Consider the following 7,709-nt stretch of genomic DNA (forward strand, 5'->3'; position numbering starts at 1 on the left):
CTCGGGCTGAAGAAATAAATGTTGCCGTGGCCTGGAGGGTGCAAATCAACGCCAACGCGAAGGGAATAAAAGATACGCTACACGCAGGGAGCGCACACACAAATTATATTTGAGTCGGAAAAATTGAGATGTCGCCTCTCCCCGAGTCAAATGCTATTTTATGGTACGAAATATGTTTTGGGTTCTCCACTTGAAGTTGACTGAAAAACCGACACATGAATCAAGCCAAGTAAACATTGTATCCTACTTATATACAAATTAACGTAATTTCCTGAAAGAATTGAATCCCAACGGACAACACCGAAGTCAAGCTAACAGAAATTAGCATCGAGGCTACGCTGATTAAAGTGCAATGGTTCAAATGGTCTTAAAGCATCTTTCCTCATTGAAACAAATGCAAATGCCATTAATCTGTTCCGGTCACACAACACCGTTTGTGTACAAATATGCATCGCATAAAAAGTTACTAATTAGGCATTAGCATTAGCATTAATTGCTTGTTTGGTTTGACAAAGAACTTCCACTAAAAGTGGCAATAAACAGTTCAAAGGCTCTTTTGAGATGAAAATGTTCTCATTTTCATCTGACAAAACTTCTCCCGAGGTTGAAGATGCATCGCGATCAAGCAGGGTTCACTGTCGACATGATATTGTTGCATGACTTCCTCTCTCGACCTCATCCGAAGTTTCCGGACCGAATTAAACTGTCCCGGAATCGCGTCCTTGACGTGACGCTTGACGTGGCGGCGATGAGACCGCGCGACCCGCCAAGTCGTTTACGGGGAAAACGGCCGCCTCAGCAGTTTTAGGTGTGAACTGACGTGCGGCGGAATATTAAAAGAAAATCGACGAGCGGCTTCTTTATTATTCTTTATTTTATTTGATAGCACTCGATGTGCACTCGCAGGAAAAGATGCACTTGGCTTTCAGCCCAGCGCTGGGCGTGCGCACGCTCATTCCATCTGATAGATTGCCGAGTGCAAGTGTGTGTGCGAGTGGAAAAGAGTGAGTGACGAAAGCGTGTGCGCGCGAAATCGTGTGAGGGCAAGAGAGTGCGAGAGGTTAGAAAAACCTTTCCCAGCTGAACAAGCTTTTTTTGATTTAATGTCTCTCCTCCTCTCACACGCACGCCCGTGCGGCCGGCCGGTCAATAAAGTGTTGCACTTCACGCTAATTAAGTCATAAATGGTTAATGTGAGTTATGTCTGTGTGCACGGGCCACCGACACGATTCCTTTTCGGGACCCTTCAAGTTCCTCAAGGCGAACGTTCGGGAGACTTCAACGACAATTTAGCGATTTCATTCTGACGTCCAATTTTTAACAACCTGAGCATATGCGTTTTTTTTTTTTTTGTCCAATTTTTAACAACCTGAGCATATGCGTTTTTTTTTTTTTTGCTGTTTTTTTTGGGGAAATATTCAATTCCGACGTCATGTCTGGATTTACGAAAATATATTCGATTGGGCAGGGGAGGAGCGATGAAGCCTTGGCAGAGGTCTCGTAGCGCCGCACTTTAATCATGCATCGTTTTAATTGCAAAGTCACTTGCACTTTGAAGCTCTGCCGACGCAGGCGGAAAAAAAAAAAAAGGTCTGTCTGCTCCCTCATCAGACCTCTCTTAGGTCCTCTCTCCTACTCTCTGTAGTCTCCCTACTCCATTGTATGTCCCATCTCTTTCGCCCTGACTCCTGTCTATCCTTTTTCCTTCGTATGCTCTCTCATATATCCTCTCTCATGACTCTCCCGTCAGTCCTTCTCTCCCTTGTGCCCGCTTTCCTGTCTGTCCTCTCTCATTTGTCTTCTCCCCTTCATTCCTCTCTCCTGTCTGTCCAATCTTTCTTCAGTCTTCTCTCCTGCCTGTCTATGCTCTCTCGCTTGGATAGTGCTCCCTCAGTAATCCTCTCTCGATTCCTTTCTCCTGTCGGTCTGCTCTCACTCAGTCCTCCCTTCTGTCTTCTCTCGAGTCACTCTGCTCCCTTGCATGTCCTCTTTCATTTGTCCTCCCTCCTGTTCTATCCTTTCTCCTACGTCTGCTCTCTCATATGTCCTCTCTTAGATGCCCCCTTTCCCGTCCCGTCAGTCCTTTTTCTCGTCTGTCTACTCATCAGTTCCTCTCTCCCTTTCCTGTCTGTCCTCCCTCTCGTTTGTCTTCTATCCCTTCATTCCTCTCTCCCTTCAGTCTTCTCTCCTACCTTCCCGCGCTCTCTCGCACGGTCTTTTCTCCCCCGTGTCTGATCTTCTGTCACCTAATGTAATTAGCATAAAGTAAACATTCAATGGCGATTTAGCGCCTTCACCGAACATAATGTATTTGTTGACAAAAATCGAATTACGCGATGCCTTCAATGACTCACACACTTTTCGGTCCAAGATCTGTTCTGAACAAACGCACAGGGCACATTTTGGCAAATATCAAAGACCAAGTCATTGTGTTGGCAAAACAACATGTTGTTTCACTTGCGACGCGCGCTTGACGAGGAGCGTGACGGTACGTCTTCTGACATGAAGGGCGCCCTTGAGGAGGACCCACGATGCATCTTGCACCCACTTGTTTGTTTGTTTGATGCCTTTGGAGGCGAGCGCGCACACAGGAGCTACGGCGAGGGAAAAAAAAAAAAAAAGATGACAGCTGAGGCGAAGGAAAAGCCTAATTACCACTGGCATCTTTTTATTTCATCCTCCTGTGCGCCGGCACGTGTGATGATTCATGCAGTCTAGCCGGGCTTTCAAAACAAGAGACCAATCGACGAGACGTTAATGCGCAGGGAGTCAAGATAGTGTGTCAAACATCTTCCATATAGACAGCAAGATAAAAAAAAAGAGCTAAGATGATGGAGGGGAATAAAATATCTTGATAAACTTCCATCAACGGCCTTGAGGAGGCCGTTGATGGAAGTTTATTCCTTGAAGAGGAATGAAAAAAAAATAATAATAATAAATTGAGAGATGCAATCACATTCTTCCAAATCATTTCCCACCATTTTTGTGACCTATGAACCAATCGGACCCACTTGAAAAGAAAATGACCACCTGCCACTATTTAATGTGTCTCTGATTAACCCCCAATAAAGTTCGGGTTTTCGAGTAGGCTTTTCCTGACCAAAGTCTTGTGCTGTAAGTGGATTAATATGAATTGGAATAGAAGGGGTAAAAAGTTACAAATTGTATTTATATTGCGGGGAGAAAAAAAATGGAGCCTACAAAAAAAAAAAAAAAATTAATTGATTAATTAAATGAATGACACGCCAACGACTGGACGTTTGTGAGGAACTGGCTGGTGGAGTTCTTTGAGTTACGACACCACGAGAGCGTCGGCGCCCTCGATGAAAAGATGACTTTGGTTTTCCGAACAATGTCGGCGAGGCGGCGACGACGAGAAGGCGAGATGACGAACAAACGAAGACAACAAACAATCCTCAGCCCTTGCCGGCGGCGGCGGGACAGCGAGCGGCTGCTTAGCAAATGTCAGGCTGAGCCGACATCAATGGTGGCGACCTGTCACCCGGCATGAATGCGACACGCCTCATGTTTTATTCACCAGGATGGCAACAGCAACAGCGGTAGTGTGTAAGCAAGCCAAACAATCGTAAGGGGACACACAAAAACACTCCAAAACAAAATGCTTGACTGCTACATGACCAAGGTTATTTAAAAAAAAAATTGTATTTTTCATTCTAGTTTTCGATTTCATTTTTTTTTAATTCGGTTTTAGAGCACGTTTGATAGTTTGATTTATGATTTTTTTTTTTTAAAGTTATCTCTCTACATGTGGTACTGCGACGTTCATGCTCAAACCGTTGCTTCCAGACTGCGCATAAATGCTATCTAGCTTTAGCCTTAATCTAGCGGACTGAAAGGCTAAGCTATCTGGTTGTTTTAAATATTTATTTAGTTTTAATATTATACTGTTTGTTTTGTATTTTTGCTCCTCTTTCTAATGTGACCACTTTACCCACCTGGGGGTAATATAAAACAGACGGACATACTGTAAAGATGTTTCAGCTCCTCTCTGTTCATCAGTGCGGCGCTAAAATTAGTTGTTGTAAATTTGCTACGCTCAACAGATTAAGTCGTGATGTACTGTTCGGGACATGTTTTGCTTTGGACGAGACAGAAATATTTTTGAGAAGTTTAATATTCTCCATCTGTCGCTCTTGTGCCCTAAACAGAGAATCCATCAGTGTCGCTGTCATACAGATCGAAAGAAGTTCCTCTAATAGTGAGTGTGGAAAACGAGCGTCGGGCTTTCCAGAGGTCAATTATGGCCGCCCATCAATTTCATTCGCACTTTAATGAAGTGCCGCCGCGGGTCGTAAAACAGCCGCCGGCCGCCCCGCGCATCCGTCATATTTATGGTCCTTTCAGACTCTGGGCCGACTCGCTTTTTTTTTTTTTTTTTTTTTCGGGAGGGGGATAGACAGCGATGACGACGAAAATGAGGGAGGCGGGCAATGTTAACTTAATGTGGCACATCTCTATTTTTAGTTTGAAGGTGTGTTAGGAGGAAGTGGTTCAGATGAAAGACTTGCAGGTCGGCCTTGGGAGACAAGTGGAGTCAAACAACAAAGTGAAACAACACTAAAGTCGACACGCTGGACTAACTCGGGTTAAAGTCACTCCAAAGAGAAATCAGAGATTTGTTTCTCAATCCAGTGGAGTGGTTTTAAAGACAATTGCTGAAAACGTGCGAAGACCGAGAAGGATGCTGTCGCATTTTACTGTTCTTCACCATTTTGAGTTTTCCACATATTTGGGGGCGTGGCTAAATCTCCCCTCTGTTAAATAAGACTCGAGCGCCTTTGCATCGGCGCTGTTGTGAAACGCGGATAGCGAGCGAGTTAAGATTACATCCCGAAAATATATCTGCCATTTGAATAGTCCACAAGAGTGGATTAATTAGAGTGCGTCGTCGTCTGCTGGAAGTGTGCGCATATCAAGCAGAGAAAATGAGAAAGAGAGGATTGGGGATTTTAAAAATTCTTCTCAGTTTAACTTGACAGCCAGGCGCATGGGCAGACTCTTCAGGTTGGCATGGTCATTTTAGAGTGCCTTATTGTCCCGGTGTGGGAAAAGCCCTGGTGGGATGTATTCCAGCCAATGGAGGCTTTAAGGTTAAGGTTATGTTAAGGTTAAGTTTATGATTGAGTTGGGGTTAAATTGAGGTAAGTGGTTCAAGTGGGGTATTATTTAAAGTGCCCGCGAGAGGAACGCAAGTGTCTGGCATGCGGCCCTCCAACAAGAAGATAGAGCAAAAAAAAAAAAAAAAAAAGGAAAGAAAGTGGAGAACAAAGAATGGTGCAGTGTTGCATCATTCATGTTCACCTCCTCCCCAAGCGAGCTCCCACTGTTAGCGACGTGCTCTCCTCCCGCTCAATTTTATCTCATCCGTGCACTCCCGCCAGTCTAAATTTAACACGCCTTGGTTCAAAATGTTGATGCTCACAAAGACAACAAAAAAACAACAGAAACCTATCAGCGCCTTTTCTTTTGAGCCGACTCCGATCCGACTATAGCCCCCCCCAAAAAAAACCCCACAGTTGGTGACTCACACCCAAACATTGAGCTACTCGACCTGTGGATGCGCTGCAACATGAAACAGCGAGCCCACATCGGCTTTTGAGGCTGCACATACAGTACATTGTACTTTTATAAAACCACAAAAATACTGAGTGACAGTCAAGGACGAAACAGCAAATGAAAAGATAATATTCAGGTTCACCTAAACTTGATTTCTATTCTGTTTCACAAAAGCACAAAGTCGCTGCCGTCGTGACTGGTTTCAATTCGAGCGCCGTGCGCGAGGCATCCGGCAGTCAACAGGCGTCGGTGTCGGGAGCCTGCCACAGGCGACGTGTAATCACACGCCGAAGAAGCGTGTCTGAGAGGCAACAACATCTCCAGTGGAAGCGTGAGAGAGCCTCCGGTGTGTTAGCGGAACACAAACATCCAAGCCGCAAAGACACGAACGAGCTCATAACTAAAATAAACTCCACTCTCTTGTTCTCACAGCACGAGGACGAGCACACCCTTTCTTCTGCTCGTCGTCAAGTCTCGTACGCGCTCTGCCGGAGATAAAAGTCGGACGGGCTGCCGGCGTCTCCGCGGGGGCCGCGTTGCCGGCGCAAACCTCATTTTAGCCGCGCTCAAAAAAGCCGGCCGGAACCGCAACGTCAGGGGGGGACGGGGCTTTGATCCACGAGTGGAAAAGTTTCTTGCTCTCGGCGGTCAGTGGCAAAATAAGATGTATCACATCGCAATTATAGAAAGCATCAAAGTGCAACGTAACTACGAGCAGCTTTGCCGCAACATCACAAGTCCAGAGTGAGTATTTATCTTTGAACAAGACAAACAACATCAAACGTGACAAAAATATGGCCTCTACTCACCGGAGATGCTTTGTCACGATCCGCCTTCGTGTTAACTTGACGTCATGTTTTCCTGTGTTCCTCGTGTCACTCAATCAGCTCCCTCCAGCCACTCGTGTCTTGACCAGGTGTGCCTCGTTGTCTCATCGATTCGTTTGTCTTGAGTTTCCCGAGTTCCATCGGTCCGGGTCGAAGTAATTTTTATTTTTCCATGAGCCGTGTTTACTTTTCGTTTATTCATCCATTTTCCGATCTCCGCTTTATCCTCACAAGGGTCGCGGGTCATGCTGGAGCCTATCGCAGCTGTCTTCGGGCAGTAACACTGAACTGGTTGCCAGCATTCTGAAAGAAACATGTTAGTATAAATGAGAACCAAATCTCTATTATTCTAAATAATAATAATAATAATAATTATGATTATAATAAAATAAAATAATGAAAAACACCTTTCCATCACTATGTTTCAATTCTCTTGCTAACATTGACATGCATATTCGCTGGCTCATTGGAGCGATGTCGTTCGATGGTTGAACATCACACGACATCCTTGAGGAAAAAAAAAATCCTGCCTGCCACTCATTAATTCTTTCTGCACTGCCGGGCCTGGGGGACTCGCGCGTGCACACACACACGCACACACACACAAATTCATGTATACAAACACACTCTCAGTACATCTTTGCAAATACACGTACACGACGTCTGCCGGCCCACTAACACACTTGAAGCACACGAGACACACGCAGCCTGTTTAACGGAACGGAATCTTCGGCTTATCCGGATGCGATGTCATTCTTGTCGCGATGCTATCGGCTTGCCGCTCGCTGTTATCCACGAGTGATCGCGTCGTTATCTCGATGTTATCCCTTTGTTATCTGGACTTAAAATTTTTGGCTGGGAGATCTTAGGTTCTGTGGTGTTCTTCTGTTTCTTTTGACATGTTGTAAATGTTTTCTCTGATGGGATCTAAATGTTATCAGTTTTTTTTGTTTTTTTTTAAGATTAATTTTTTGGGGCTATCGTGCAGATGTTTTTCAGCGTTTTTGTGTGTTATGTTTTCTGGATGTTTAGATTAAAAAAAACATTTCTTGTTTTACACTCAGATTTTTTTTTTGGGAGGATTTTTAAAAAATTTCAAAATTTTTCTGAATGGTATATGGATTATTATTATTTTAAATATTATTTCGATGGAATCGGGTTGTTGATGTTACAGCACATTTAGAAACCGCATTTTGTATTTCCTTGGGTTGTCCCCTGTGTGATATTCACCCTTTCAGGGACGGCGGTCACTACAGTGGACAGCCTATCATGTTATCAGGTTACAGGGTGCATGAAAGGGTTAAA

General features: G+C 44.5%; 1 protein-coding gene across 1 annotated transcript in view; it reads right to left on the bottom strand.

The window, feature by feature from the left end:
• Positions 1-6,589, bottom strand: part of man1a1 (mannosidase, alpha, class 1A, member 1) — a 76,111-nt gene extending 69,522 nt beyond the window's left edge. The window contains exon 1 of the mRNA XM_019882751.1: positions 6,387-6,589. The gene's annotated coding sequence lies outside the window, so the exon portion shown is untranslated. The remainder of the gene's footprint in view (positions 1-6,386) is intronic.
• Between the last annotated feature and the right edge of the window lie 1,120 nt (positions 6,590-7,709).

This window comes from Hippocampus comes, unplaced genomic scaffold (assembly GCF_001891065.2).
Source record: "Hippocampus comes isolate QL1 unplaced genomic scaffold, H_comes_QL1_v1.1 scaffold5, whole genome shotgun sequence".
NCBI lineage: Eukaryota > Metazoa > Chordata > Actinopteri > Syngnathiformes > Syngnathidae > Hippocampus > Hippocampus comes.